Raw genomic sequence first — 16,239 nt, forward strand, 5'->3', positions numbered from 1 at the left:
CCAGAAAATCAGTAAATCCGACCGCGGTGGACGGTAATGCTGGGGAAAGAGCCAATAAGGCAGATCGACCAGCGGAATGACCGCAAGTGAAAATATGATAAGAAGTAGGAGCCAGGGGACTGATCAGTTGTTTCCGGCCATCGTGGTTGCATGAAGAGATGAATGGTAGAGCTGGCAGAAGGATCATAGCATTCAGACCGCTGCAGTCACATGGAAAGAGGAATGGCGGTTGAAAGCAAACACACAACAAGGCTACCAAGTGGGGCTAAGTGCTTTGCGCTACCTCGAAAAACATTTGACACACCTCAATGACACATCCCCACGGCAAAAAAAAAAAATACAATTCCCAGGTCAACACAGAAAATAAACCTGACTTGGATACCCCATTTGGACGCAGCCACGTAGCTGAGTATAAAACCAACCCCTTCCCTGCCCAGCATCCTTTGCACAACTCTAGAAGTGAAGGGCCAAACACAACAGCACAAAGGAGAGGCAAATCATCACACATCACACCATCACAACCACCCACACCAACACACACCTCACACATCTCCACCACCACCTTCCCACCTGCAATTGTCTCCCATTTTCACATCACACACCATGGCACAGAACAAAAAGCCAAAATTCACAGACAATGAGTTGTCAGTCACGGTAGATGAGAAAATCAGAGTAGAACCACATTTGTTTGGATGCATGGTCCAACAGACACCAGTAGTCAGAAAAAATCAAATGTGGGAAAGGATAGTCAACAAAGTCAATGCAGTAGGGACCACCCTGAGCACCCTGCGTGACATCAAGAGGAGGTGGCATGACCTCAAGGGCACGGTGAGGGAGCGTGCCAACAAGACCCATGACCTGGCTCAGAAGACTGGTGGTGGCCCTCCCATTCTGGCACTAACATTCACTGAATGGGAGAAGAAGGTGCTTGCCATACTGCATCCAGAGAGTCTCACAGAAATACCCAGGAGAGTGGAGGTTGGTAAGTACCAACACATGTCTCCCTGCTATGTACTGTCTTGCACAACTAGAAACCTACACTTCCTAGACCTAAATGCACTTACATACAACACACTCTTCCCAACACGTCTCACATGTCTTTCCTCTGAATCACCCTAAAGGTTGCTAGCAATATTTACATGGGGGCATGTGTACAGGCAGCTAGGACTACAACTCCCACCAGGCCTCCTTGTCCCACAGCTGAGTAAGATGGAGCAGTCCCCATACCCAGAACCATTTGGGAGACATTTCATTGTTCTCTCATCAAACTTACAGGTAGGTAGCCACCTTAACAGGGAGGGGGTTTGTGTGCAGGCAGCCACCACTACAACTCCCACCAGGCCCCCTTGTCTCATAGCTGAGCAGGATTGAGCACTGCCCCCACAGAACCATGTTGAAGTCATTGCATTGCTCTCCTCAAAGTTACAGGTAGGTAGCCATCTTAAGAGGGAGGGGGTTTGTGGGTAGGAAGCTAGCACTACAACTCCCACCAATCCCCCTGGCCCCACAGCTGAGCAATATGGAGCACTCCCCACACCCAGAGCCATGTGGCAGCCATTTCCCTCCACTGTGTTACCTAACAGGTAGGTAATCAGTTCATGCACCCTGTCATCCTTCTCAAAATGCATGGAGCCATGTGACCAAAGCATCCCTCACATGTCAGCCAACTCGGCATAGATCCGAAAGTTATATCCAGTGTGCAGCCAGCTAAGCTCATGTTACTGTCACAGAAATGACACTTTGACTTACCAAATCACATGTGAAGTTAATTCAGGTACCAAACAGCACAGAATGCAATGTGTAGGTGCCATGGTGTCAGAGCATGAAGGCCCATATGAAACCAAAACATGCATGGTCAATCTGTCAAATAACAAAACTACATGATCTGAAAGAACATTTAAAATATTTCAATGGTTAGTTTTTGCGTAGCTGAAACGGATTCTATGAAGAGTAAACAAAAATTACGCATCATCAAAAGCTGATGTGCACCAAGTTGGTAGATGATGACATGTCTTTATAAACATACCATCTGTAAATGAAACATGGTTGCAATTTACATGTCACACTAATGACAAGTAATGTATGTACCTCAACATCATGTCATGATGCTCATTATCTTTCAGCCATACCATATGATTGCAATGTAAAATGTTTGGCGTATCAAATGTAACATTCAAAAGTCTGACACCATGCTTGTGTAGTGCACTTAACCTCTTTTCAACAGGTGATCCACAAGCAACTGCTGTTGAAAACACCCACAACCAGCAGAGCCTGTCTCTCCCACCGGAATGTGAACTCTCTGATGCAGATTCTCTACGTTTCTCGGGTGAGGAGCAACAACCTGGCCCCTCAGGACTGCCAGGGTGCACCCCATCTCAGGGCCTCATTGTCCCCTCCACCACCACAGTGACAACCACAGTGCTGACCCCTGCTATAACGACCTGTGTGCTACCCACCTCCACCATCACCACTGCTGCCTGCAACACTCTCCCTGCCTCAGTGGTTACCAACAACACCACACAATATGAGGATGCCAGAGAGAGTGTGCGAGTGCCTCGACTCCCAACGCCTCAGGTTCGTGTCAGCAGGGCAGGTGGGAGGGCAACTGGGAGACAATCACAGGAAGACACTGAGACAGAAACCTTGGCATACCAACAGAACCAGGGACAGATGGGCCAGGTTGTCAAAGAAGTGCATGAGCTCTGCCTGCTGCTGAGGTCCATGGACCAACGTATGGGCCAACTTGTGGATCTCATGGGCCAGCTTGTGAGTGTTCTGAGGGACAGACATGCGGCTCAAATGATGGCTCAACCCCTCTCCAGTGGCCAGCCTGCTGATATTCCCGCCACCTAAGCTGCGGCCACAGAGAGGGGTGAGCTGCAAGACAATGACTCCACAGACACCGCTGACCCTGCAACAGACGCCCGCCCTGCCAAACGCAGGAGGGGACATCAAAAAAACACCATGGGAGGATCACATGGCACAGCATCAACGAAAGCCAAGTCGCTGAGCTAGCCATGATGGCACTTGTGTTTCCCTTGACATTGACTTTGTTAATTAACCTAACCCACATGCCATCTTGATGGCAGGAACTGGTTGGACTGTGTGATTACATCAATGTGGTGACTACTCTATTTGTCTCATTTACCATCACTGACAACTCATACACTCACTTTGCACAATTTTATAATCACTTTTATTTAACAACACCTTATTGAAAATAAACACTCTTTACACACCTATGCCTTTTGCCAGGTCCATGTTTATCACAGTATGGACAATGTCAACTCAGATTCCAATGTACCACAAGCTCTGATTCTAACGAGGCATTGATAGAATGAAGGAACTTAGAAAGATACAAGAGAATGACATTTAGTTTTCAGGTGATGCCATCACAGCAAAACACACCACTAGTCAACACTGTACAAAACACATCACACATAACAATGATCAACACCATCAACAAAGACATGAGGTAAGTGGAAAACAATACACTGTGCCATACATGTTAGACATTAGCAGTGAGCCAAAAACAGCGAGTAGCCAAAAACCTCATCTATGCCTTGCCACTACCATCAAAACCAACAGACAATGTCACTGTTGTACAATGTTACTTGTGCATTGTGGAGGGGTGCCCTTGTGCCTCGATGTATGGTGAAGTTGTGGCTAATGCTTTTAATCAGTGTGTGACTTATTGGCACATTGATGTGTCCTCAATTTCATCAGTCAGCACAATGTAGGGATGTCATATGCCAGACCCTAGATATTGTCACACATTAGCTATCCTAATTGAGTCCAACAACTTCACCATCAACAGAAGACACAATCCTGGTTGGCACAATGAGGGCCTGTCAGGGACTTGTGGACATGTTGATATGTGTCTTGTCACAACCTAGAAAGGAATGGCATTAATTTCCCATTCTCATGCTATTGGGCTTTGTGTTTGTGACTACATTGTTAAATGGTGCTCATTGGCACTTCTTGACAAAAAAGATGTGGCCTTGTGACATATGCTGCAGTGTGAGTGTCAGAGACATCAACTGGCAGTTAGCAGCAGTGAGCATCATGTTGGTGTGCATTCATAGATGTGTGCCTTGCACAACAAATACATTGTAACTTCTACACAGCTGACACGAATGGACAGCTGTAGTTATGCTTCAAAGCCCAACATGGTAGATATCAGGCGCTGGTCACCCTTACAAAAGGACATATTGTACTTTGTATCTGTGGTGTTACATTAAATAGACTCCATATGTGACTGAGACAACATGTTTGATGTATAGCTATCTTACCTACAGGCACGTAGGTGTGCATACAGACAATTGTATGTGTGGTTACAGGGAGGCACAGGCCCGGATACTTGGCTGTGTCAATGTAACATGGAGCATGAATGTCAACTATGCATGTTTCCATGCATCATCTGATGATTGCATTCATGTGGCATATGCTGAAAGTACATGGAGTAGGTCAACATGGGAGTCTCATTCTAAAGTTTGGAGTTTTGATTGCATATGATGTATGTGAGTATGGCATTATACTGAACCTATGTCTCTGTCTCTTGCAGAACCTACCAAGGGCAGGGAAGGATGGGGGCCCAACACAGTTGGGGAGGCTAATGGAACAACTGCTACACAGGAGTTCAGAGACACTGAGTGGACCAGCGTCTCGGAGGGGGACAGGAGTGCCCTGGATGATTCTCACCCAGAAACACCAACCTCCACATCTCCCAACTCCAGCAGTGCCTCCTCTGTGTTGGCGGGCACAGGAAGTTCAAGAGGTGCATCTTCGTCTGCCACAACTCGTCCAGTGCCCACCCTGCCGGATGCTCCCCCAAGTGCTGTCTGTGCATGCAGCTCTAAGAAGTGTGAAGTCTCCTTCCCCCCAGGTACTGCTGCCCCTGCCCCTGTCTCCCCTGCTGCCCTCAGTGTGGAGGCCATAGACATTTTGTGGCAGCTGTGTGTGGGTCAGACTGCTCTCCTGAATGCTCTCCAGGATCATAGCAACAAGTTGGCACAGGTTGTTGCATTCCTGGAGGGCATTTGTTCTGATGTGGGTGGCCTACACAGAACTGTCCAATCTTTGTTCTGCCTTCTGCAGTCCCAAGCTCCCAGTCCAGCTCCTTTCCCTTCAACAACCACCCTGCCAGCGGTACCACCTGATGAGAGTACACACATGCCAAAGCCCTCAGGCTGCCTGTCATCCACACACAGCACACAACAGCAGCACTCTAAGCATACCAGACTCCAGACACTATCACAACCACAACATAAAATGAGCAAACATGACCACAAGACAAAAAGCCCATCACAGGACACTCAGGGGCATCAGGCAAAAAAGCAGGAATCCACATTACATTCCTCTAAATCATCACCATCCAAAGGCACTCCCATTCCCACACCTGATCCCAAAAATTCACAAACACTTGCCCTGGCTGCTATTTACCTGGTGCCTGCCACAACTAAGCCCAAACACATTCAAAAGGCAGAATCACCCAAAATGTCGACTCCCACCCAGACCCCTATGAAGTAGGGACGAGAGAGCAAAGTTGGGGGTTTACCTCGACAACAGGGGATGCAGGAGAAAAGGCAAGCCCACCCCCAGTTTACCACCAGGTCCAGCAAATCCACACATGGAGAGACACCTGCACCTGCTACACCTTTGGGGAAGAGTGAGGATGTTGTGCCCACTTTACTTCTCACTCCGCCCAAGACACTTGTGGGATATCGGATCCCCAAACAGTTGAGACCCAGCCCTTAACATTCACCCTCAGCCACTGTGCCTCCACACAGCATGTCTCCACCTCCCTGTACCACCTCTCCACCAGGTCCAAGTAGCCATCAGGCTCCCAGATCCACAGATACCTCTTTCTCAGCCAGTTCTCTCCCTCCCATGGCAGAGGACTGTGTTACCCATTTGATGTGCAAGTTCTCACGCACACATGTGTGAAATTTGGACTCGCCAATGGCCTTGATGTTTTGCACTTTTGATGCCTATCCAGAGATTATGTAATAAAGACTGTACCTCATGTTGTTTGCTTTGTCGCTGCCCTTGCTAATGAAAACGTGCAATGTATGTGTATATGTTCATGTGAAACATGCTCTGTATGGCACATTCACATTGCCAATTACTTAATTTTCTTTTTCAGAGGTTGACAGAGGCTATAGACACTTTTGTGCTTCTTGACTCAGAGGCTTGAGGGTCCAATGATAGTTGTCTGTTATGATCTAGTCTTATCCTAATCATTCTGTTGTTAGGTCTCCAATTTTGTACACATGACATATTCGGATGCTGTACCACAACAGAAGTAAATTCTATCCACAGGATAACTTGCGGGGTGGAGAGGGTCTGTCATATCTGTGGAATCTATCTTGATGTGTGAACAGCACTGTAGATGTGTTGTCATCTTGTGTAGGCCTGGCTTCATAGTCACATGGGTACATATAAATGTGTGCACTTGAGTAGTCATACAGTGTGATTGGCCTTTCATTGTCAGAAGTGTTGATGTGTATGTGCCCCAGAACATGACACCTTCACACATGTATGATCCAGGTAATGTGGGCCTGTTTGTTTATATTATCATGAATATGGGACAGAGGTGGTGAGATGCACTCCCAATTTATCCAATTCAACTTTTCATTTTAATTTTAATGTATCTTCATTTCATCTTGTGAAGGCGTGCATGCTTGTTTAGCGCTCCGCCCAATCGCGCTGCAATCATAAAGCCGAACACGAAGGAACCACGTGGTTTCACTTCCAAGCAGCACAGCCAAACGAATCCAATGAACCAAATTCATATTTAGCTCCTTATTTACTCCACTTTTCACTTCCTTTACTTCATTTTTGTATCCTTAGTTTATTCAATCCATTTTACTCGTTTTTCTTAAACATTCGCAGTTTTTCAGAAAATACGCAGGAGTATTTGATGTTCCACATGCCACGCTTTATTAAAAAACCCAATGCATTTCGGGACAACCCTTCATCAGGGGTATCTAGAAAAAAATCATTTAAAAACCATCAGTCAGTTGTCACAACTAATACAATGCAAAAAACTGTAAACCACTCATTTTAAATTACACTAGTTTAAGCACTTGAATGAGTATAACGTTACAATGCTATTACATTCTCCCACCTAAATATTAACCATAGTCTGATCAACACGTTGCGCCCGCGCTATATAAGTCTCCAGTCAAAGCATTCCCAATTGCTTGATCCCTCATGACCCTGTGTTAACCTCCAAAAGCTTCATTTTATCTCTGTGCCGGAATAACATCAGATAGAAACGCATTCGTGCCTCCCTCTTTACTTAATACTAATAACTGCTGTTATTGCACGAGTTTCATACAAACTCCACAATGCTTACCGTGACATGTGTTTCACAAGCTCGTCAAAACCTAATGCGGTGTCATATCTTGTAAAAGTTTTGCCGTTTCTTTTCTTCCCTTTTAAAGGAGGGATTTAAAAGGGAAGAAAAGAAACGGCAAAAGGAGGGATTTAAAAGGGAAGAAAAGAAACGGCAAAACTCTGTGTTAGCAGATTTGTCCTATTGATCACAGTTAGTGTTCATGATTGGCATTTGATAATGCATTTTTTGGTTGGGTTGGGGTATGGTGTCTGTGCTTTTGGCCAAAGTAAAAATAGTGTGCATTCCTGTGCTGTCTAGGGTCACATTGCCTATCTACTGTTTGCCTGCACATGGCCGAGCTTGTTGGACTTCTTTGGATGTTGTTTGTGAGAATTGTGTTTGGCAATTGGATTTTGATCAGCATTGGTTCAGACATCCCTGAGTGGGATTCTGACATGTGTAAATACACACCAGGGCATGGTATTGGTTATCAGGAAACTCATAGAACCTTATTTGCTCCTTTATCCGTGTTTCTCACAGGTGTTGAGTAGTGAAGGTGTGAGATGGGTAGATGAGGGGTATGTGTGAAGGTCATACTTGGGTTTGACAGTCAGGGAGTGTGATAGTGAGCCATGAGTGTTGTGCTGGTGGCATAGACATGTCAAGGTAGTTGACACAGATGTGGGGCTGGTCACTGTATGGCTTCTGACAGTTCCCATCATTCCTGGGCCAATGTATAGCATACATTGCTGTATCACAGAGATATTGCACAGATGTTACATTAGTTCACTTTCAATCACTGTGCCACCGATGTCTGATTTGATGACCGAGGTGTAGTGTGATATGTTGCTCCTCTTGCATGTCATGTACAAATAATATGTGGGTTTCTCCATGTTTTTCCTGCACTGTGCACTCCACTTTAGGTTAGTCTTTTTACTGTCATACATTGTTGCTGACGTGTGGTATGTGTGTGAGGCTAAGTTTCAGTGTGTGAGCTGTCTGAGGGACTTGACATGCAGAATGAACAGTTCCGTGGTGTTAATCTGCACAGTGACTCTTCATTTCTTAAATTACTCACTTTGATTCACATGAGTGGAAGGCAGGCATGAGGAGGAGGTTAGTCAGGTCAGAGTTTCCTGCTGTCAAGATGGACTCTTTCCGACACTTTGGCATTCATTCACTACTTAGTAGTTGGCACTCTCCATGCCTAGCGCCGGCCCTGCCTGGACTCCTACTACATTGTGGGCAGGTTTTCCAGTGGCTTCACCGCTGCGGTGACATGACCAACATGACTGGGCTAGTTGCAGTGATTTCTATGGTGTTGGGTGACCCCGATGCAGAGGTGTCAATTTCTGACGACCAGGATATGTGATCGTACACTGGGTATATGTTCCTGTCTCCACCAAGGTGTCTGATGTAGAAAGGAAACGTATTTCAGCACAACAGTTGTGTGTTGTGGTTGTATGCGGAGATGTGTTCTTTAATTACCTGAGGTGTTGAGCACGACAGTGTCTTATCTGCTGGTAGTGGATAAGGTACAGCAGTGGAAGGGCTTGTAGAGCTGGATCCATGGCAGTCAGGAACGTGTGGAGGTGCCACGCATTCAAAGCTCTATCTCCCCAGTTGTGCTTCTGCCGTCTTTGAGTGGCTGGTTTCTCTGCTGCGTACTGATGGGCTGTTTGAGGTATCGTGATTTGTCAGACGGTGGTACCTTCACTTCACACGGCGGTCTTTCTCTATTGGCTCCCTCCGCCACCAATGCAGAAGGAAATTCTGGTGATCAGGAAACTCCATGTCGGACGGAAATTCTTTTCCCATTGTAATATGGCGGAAGCGAGGACAGCCGCAGGAGTAAGTAAATGAATGTTTTCCACCACTGCCAGCACAGCGGAGATGCGTAGAACTGCCATCGTAATCGGCCCCTTTGTTTGTTGAACAGATGCCAAGGGTGCGTAATGATGGTGAAGGACAATTATATCATTGAAAAATACTTTTTGAGTGTTCATTAATACTGTTAGAACATTCTAGGAGGGGAAAGTATTGGTTTCAAAAAGTCCTACTGGGGTCTCAGTTTAAAAGTTGCAATATTTAACATTACTAACTTTGTACATACACAGCAAGATCAGTGACGCCTTGTAACAGATTTTAGTATTAGTTGAGGGGTGAGAATCAACTTCAAATAATAATCACAATATTTGTCAGGCGATCCACAAAACTAACTAATAAACCTCTGCCTCTATTTAACTGTCTTGATGGAAAACGACCAGTAGAGGTCAGTAAAATACCAGAATTGCTTTCGGCTGAGGGACTTTATATTTTTTTATTTTTCTGGAAACTGCCTCTATTTACCTTTATTGATAGAAAACGACCAGCAGAGGTCAGTAAAATACTAGAATAACTTTAGCATTCTCTAGATTCCAGTCCATAGCAATTGTCTTCCACGAGCACGCGTAGACAATATTTTTTTCAAATCTTGTATTTTCAGTGATATGACCACCAAAGGCCCTGATTTTATATTAAAAACAGAGCTTTGGACTATACCATTTCCCACTGAAAGGCAATATTTCTCTCCATGTGTTCCCATACCTGGTGTGGCACACAGTTTGGTGCTAACTTTCCTTCCATGCACCAGGGAGAGTTTCCTCACTGCCACAGTGAGGAAACAAATGGGGGCCTAAGGGATGCATGCGGGGGCACATTATGTACCACCCTGTCTCCATGCACCCCAAGTTCCTGCAGGGCACAGACTTAACAGTCCATGCGCTGCTGGAACTTGCAAGGGTGTTCCTATTGCAGTGCCTTGCTAAGGCTCAGGTATGTACCTTAGCATAGCACCCCCGTGGGCCAGCTGCCTGCAGGACCGCCTGGCCTGGATTCTGTCAAATCCGGCCGGCGGTTGCATTATGACTTTGGTGGTGTGGTAGCGGGCGTTGGTGTGGTGGCCCAATGCCACACCGCCAAAGTCATAAGGCCCTTAGACTCTGGGATGGAAGTCAAAAACCCTCAGCGGAGCAAGGCACAGCAAGCTGTGGCCAAAAAGGCCTCCACATCATCGGATAGCAACTGGACGAGGTCTCAGTGAAGCCATTGAGAAAAAACTGTGGGGGATTTTCATTGCTGGGATCTGTAAAATATACACAAATATACATGTGGTACTAAATACCATGCACGCTACCCTTGGTGCATTTAGGCACTATTTTAAGGGTGACTAAAGTAATAAAAAGGATGGTTTTGGCATGGCGAAAGGTTTATTTTGCCAGGTTGAGATGGCAGTTTAAAATTACGCACAGAGGCTGCAAGGCAGACCTTGAGACATGTTTTACAATGCTACTTTTGAGGATGATACAATGAGTTCAGTAGCCAACTTGTACCATTTAATTTACAGGCCCTAGGTATATGTAGTACCATATACTAGGGACTTATAAGTAAAATAAAGGTGCCAATTAGGAATAACTCAATTTCACTATGTGTAAAGGGAGAGCATAAGCACTTTACCACTGGTCAACAAGAGTAACATGCACACAGTACTATGGCCAACAAAAACAGGTTTAGTAAAAGAAGGCAGCAATCTGGGGGATGATGGTCATTTCCAACACTTGTCTCATAAATTCCTCGAGAAAAGCCATTCAAAAAAAGCTAAAACACTGTGACAGTAACAAACTATAAGGGGTCAAAAGATCCCCAAAACAATGATGTGCTCGCTTCTACTGAAATGCTGTATTAAAGTTGCAACAAAGCAGCATTTCAATAGAAACACTTACATAGAAGCTGAATACAGTGATCATTTAGGAAAAAACATTTGATGCTGCCAGCCTAGTACTGTTTAGAGGTTGCTAATTACACCTTTTGGTTATTGTTACAAGTGGTATTTTTCCACTGTCTAGAGGACGCATCCATTTGTCTGATCCTGATGAAGACCCAGTTTCATAAATCAATTCAATGGGAAACAAGCATTTTCAATGGTCTCGCCTTTAGGACCTTATATGTATTTAGCTATGCAGCACATTAGCCTGATTGCTGAAACATCTACTGTTCTTTAACATGGAAGGAAAGTTAGCACCAAACTGCGTGCCACACCAGGTATGGGAACACATGGAGAGAAATATTGCCTTTCAGTGGGAAATGGTATAGTCCAAAGCTCTGTTTTTAATATAAAATCAGGGCCTTTGGTGGTCATATCACTGAAAATACAAGATTTGAAAAAAATATTGTCTACGGGTGCTCGTGGAAGACAATTGCTATGGACTGGAATCTAGAGAATGCTAAAGTTATTCTAGTATTTTACTGACGTCTGCTGGTCGTTTTCTATCAATAAAGGTAAATAGAGGCAGTTTCCAGAAAAATAAAAAAATATAAAGTCCCTCAGCAGAAAGCAATTCTGGTATTTTACTGATCTCTACTGGTCGTTTTCCATCATGACAGTTAAATGGAGGCAGTTGAACAAGAAGTCTCGAATGCTCGACCTAAAAAAATAGAAGAAATAAAGATATTTCTCCTCGTTATGCCTGCCCTGGGGAGGTGTAGCATTTTGCACATTTCCAAGTCTAACATTAATTGCAAATCTGGAAATACACATAAATCCATTGAGTGGATGTGTGGGAACACCCAAACTCCACCCATGGAATGCCCCTCCTAGGGCAAGGCGATTTGTGCTGGCTTGGGTTACTCCATATTTATCAAGCCATACAGGGCCAAGCAAGGTGGCCTTGTGTGGCTTGATGAATCTGACTTTAGTATACGCGTCACCCTTGAGTGACACAAAATTAAGAACAATATGAACCTATATGTGTGGAGTGCAGTACACATGCATTGTGTTGGATGTTTTGAGAAATTTCAACATTTTCTGTACTAGCACCTGCTTCAATGAAGTGTTCTTTTTTTTACGCTAACCTGGGTCTGGCTAGCTTAGTAGATCAAACTTTACGTCAAAAACTATAGATGCTTGTGCTAATCTAAGTGACATTCAGGTAACGCTCCCTTGATGCAAAACAGCACAAAGTGCAATTTGCGCTGCGAAACGGGATTTTTTTGAGGTAGAAAGTAAATACCCCTACAGAGGTTTGCACTGCTTTGCGGTGGGAACACCCATTACAACGACGGTCTTTTCACGCACTGCCATCGCAATGCGACTTTAACATCGCAAGAGGCTTTATATTGCATGCTTTTAGAACGCATGCTACAACTGCAAATTCACATTTACATCGCTAGCAATGACAACGCGTGTTGGTTTCGGTAAAGCAAACCAGTACAAGATTATGATGACAGATGAGTGCATAAGATTACGGGTGTGAACAGTGAATTTACTACAAGATGACTGATGCCTGCGCAAGATTATGGATGTGAACATTAGGAAACATATTGGCAAAAGATGTGTGCAAGATGAAACATATTGGCAAAAGATGTGCGCGTGCAAGATGACAGATGCATTACAAAATTAGTAGAAATTAGGCTATATAATTCAAACTTGTTCAGAAAAGGGATAGATGGATGAATGATAGATAGATGGATGTATGAAAGGGTGGGTGGGTGAATGATGGATGGATGGATGAAAGGGTGGATGGATGAAGGATGGAAGTATGGATGGGAGGATGAAAGGGTGGATGGATGTATGGATGGATAAAAGGGTGGATGGATGAAGGATGGATGTATGGATGGATAAATGGGTGCATGGATAAATGGAAACACCCATTACAACGACAGTCTTTTCACGGGCTGCCATCGCAAAGTGACTTTCACATCGCGGGATGCTTTACATGGCATGCTTTTAGAACGCATGCTACTTATGATGACAGATGAGTGCACAAGATTACGGGTGTGAACAGTGAACTCTGGATTTACTGCAAGATGACAGATGAGTGCGCAAGATTATGGGTGTGAACATTTGGAAACATATTGGCAAAAGATGTGCGCGTGCAAGACGACAGATGTGTTACAAAATTAGTAGAAATTAGGTTATATATTTCAAACTTGTTCAGTAAAGGGATGGATGAATGATGGATGGATGGATAGATGGATGTGTGAAAGGGCGGGTGGATGAATGTTGGATGGATGGATGAAAGGGTGGATGGATGAAGGATGGATGTATGGATGGAAGGCTGAAAGGGTGGATGGATGAAGGATGGATGGATGATGGATGGATGAAAGGGTGGATGGATGAAGGATGGATGTATGATGGATGGATGAATGATGGATGGATGGATGTGTGAAAAGGTGGGTGGATGAATGATGGATGGATGGGTGAAACAGGTGGATAGATGAAGGATGAATGGATGGATGGATGGATGGATGGACGGGTAAAAGGGTGGATGGATGAGGATGGATATATGGGTGGAAGGATGAAAGAGTGGATGGATGAAGGATGGATGTATGGATGGATAAAAGGGAGCATGGATGAGGGGAAACACCCATTACAACCACGGTCTTTTCACGTGCTGCCATCGCAGCGCGACTTTCACATCGCAGGAGGCTTTTCGAAAGCATGCTACTAATGCACATTGACATAGACATTGCTAGCAATGACAACGCGTGCAGCGATGACATGGGAGATGGCGCGTGCTGCGATTACATGGGAGATGGGAGATGACGGATTATGATATTATGCTTTATGCGATGACATGGGAGATGACGGGTTATGACATCATGTAGAGATGACATGGGAGATGGAGCGTGCTGCGATGAGATGGGAGATGACAGATTATGACATTATGCATTATGCGATGACATGGGAGATTACGGGTCAGTACATTATGCCTGACAGATGACGTCTGACATTGGAGATGACGGGTTATGACATTATGCCTGATAGATGACGTCATTGACAATGCGTGCTGCGATGACATGGGAGATGGGAGATGACGGATTATGACATGATGCGATGGCATGGGAGATGGAAGATGACGGATTATGTGATGACATCGGATGCGTGCCAGATGACGTCATAGCATAGCCACGGGAGATGAAGATGCAACTATCATAGCCACGGCAGATGGATGACATATTAGCAAAGGCTGAACTAACAAAACAAATGTCAGTACTGAGCTTCACTAACACAACTCCTTTTAATACGACTAGTAGAATGAAACTTGATAGTCTGCTTTTTAAATTGCACCATTAAATGGTTTATTCCACTTTTTTTGCATTTGTAAATTTTGCAACCAGCATAACTTTTTTGTGCATACAAATTATTTACAATTCTACGAGTTTTGTATATTTAACAAAAATACTCAAAATCAACACTAATTGACACTGTACATAATGACTTGACGCTAAATCATGTGTGACCCGGGACCAGTTCGACGTGTTTCGAACCCAATCAAAAAGGGTTCTCCTCAGGACCAAACAAGACTCTACAACAAAAAAACAAAACGAACAATGTTTAAACTTTCCCTATCAAAGCCAGAATTAAAAAACAGCACCCTTCAGTATCACCTTTCCTACCTTAATCTTCAGAGAATCTAACCCCCTTGTGTCACTGTGATGTGTCAGTATCTAAAGTCACACAAATGACAGAAAAGCACCGGACATGTAGATGACATTAATCACGAGCACTAATTACTCTTCCAACAACTAACTCAGCCAAAATGCAGTTTGGATAGTGTGACATACCACCAGCTTGAATGAATCATATGGGGGCAGGCCACAGCAATTTCTACAGACAAATGAATGGGCACCAGTCCGCGAGGTCTTTTTTGGTAGGAGAGTAGTCACCACATCAAGGTAGAGTAGAGCCGCTAGGCTCGATATGGAGTGTTTTGTTCCAATTCAGTGTGCATGATTGTTTTAAGTGTTATTCGTTTGTCTTTGTGTTAAACTAGGAATAATTCAAATCACAGAGGAAACCATCATAACCCACAGCCACAACAACAACACAATCAACAAGCTTTTTTAGGCAGGGGCCAGCAGAGAGGGAGAGGACTGACGCCTTACAATTATCAACCGTGGGAAACGACCACCCGTCGCCAATACTACAAGAGCTAAAACCGTCTCCACTATGCAATCTATCTGAAAGGGTATTGTCAACGGCTAAAGTCGCAGTTTTGGAAAAAGGACTCACTTTTGTTCCGTCGAGACCTACAAATTTCGTCAAAATGAAGCTTGAAGCTATGGAATTTTGTCGCAAAATTCGGTTAAAAACCTTCTTTAGTGAAACAACAGAAATGGGGAGTTCAGAAGTGACCGGGCTCCAAAAAAAATCAGTTTTCTGTCCATCAGGAAATAAAATTCCTAAGGAGGTGATGACTTTTGAACGGACTATCCTTTCAGGAATATCAGCAATGGAAAATAAGAGACAATATGTCAATTTTAATCTCTCTAAAATTGAAAAAGAAGCTCTTATGTCTCTAAAGAACGACAAATCATTAGTTGTTAAGCAGGCGGATGAAGGCGGGGCAGTAGTCATCTGGTACATCAACAGATACAAAGGTGAAGTCATGCGCCAGCATAATGATAGAAGTTGTTACAGACGGATTGGAAAGAATCCTACGAGTGAACTACAAAGTGAACTATTTAGTATCATTCGAAAAGGTTTTGATTTGGGGATCTTAGGTCCAAAAGAACACACTTTCTTACAAAACAAGAACCCTAGGACACCGATCTTTTATGTTTCGCCTAAGATGCATAAAAGTGAAACAGACCCCCCAGGCCAACCCATCGTGTCGGGCTGTGAATCTTTGACTGAACCAGTGGCAAAATATATAGATTTTTTCTTAAAACCATTTATTCAGGAAATTCCGGCTCATCTGAAGGACACCACAGCCTTTTTGAATAGAATAGCATCTGTACAATTCGATGAGACCAAACAGTTAATGGTGACGATGGACGTTGTCTCTTTAAATACTCAAATTCCTCAAGATCAGGCATTGGAAACACTTACCTTTTTCTTGGAAACAAGGGAACAA

The sequence above is a fragment of the Lissotriton helveticus genome, chromosome 7, assembly GCF_964261635.1.
Source record: "Lissotriton helveticus chromosome 7, aLisHel1.1, whole genome shotgun sequence".
NCBI classification, from domain to species: Eukaryota; Metazoa; Chordata; class Amphibia; order Caudata; family Salamandridae; genus Lissotriton; species Lissotriton helveticus.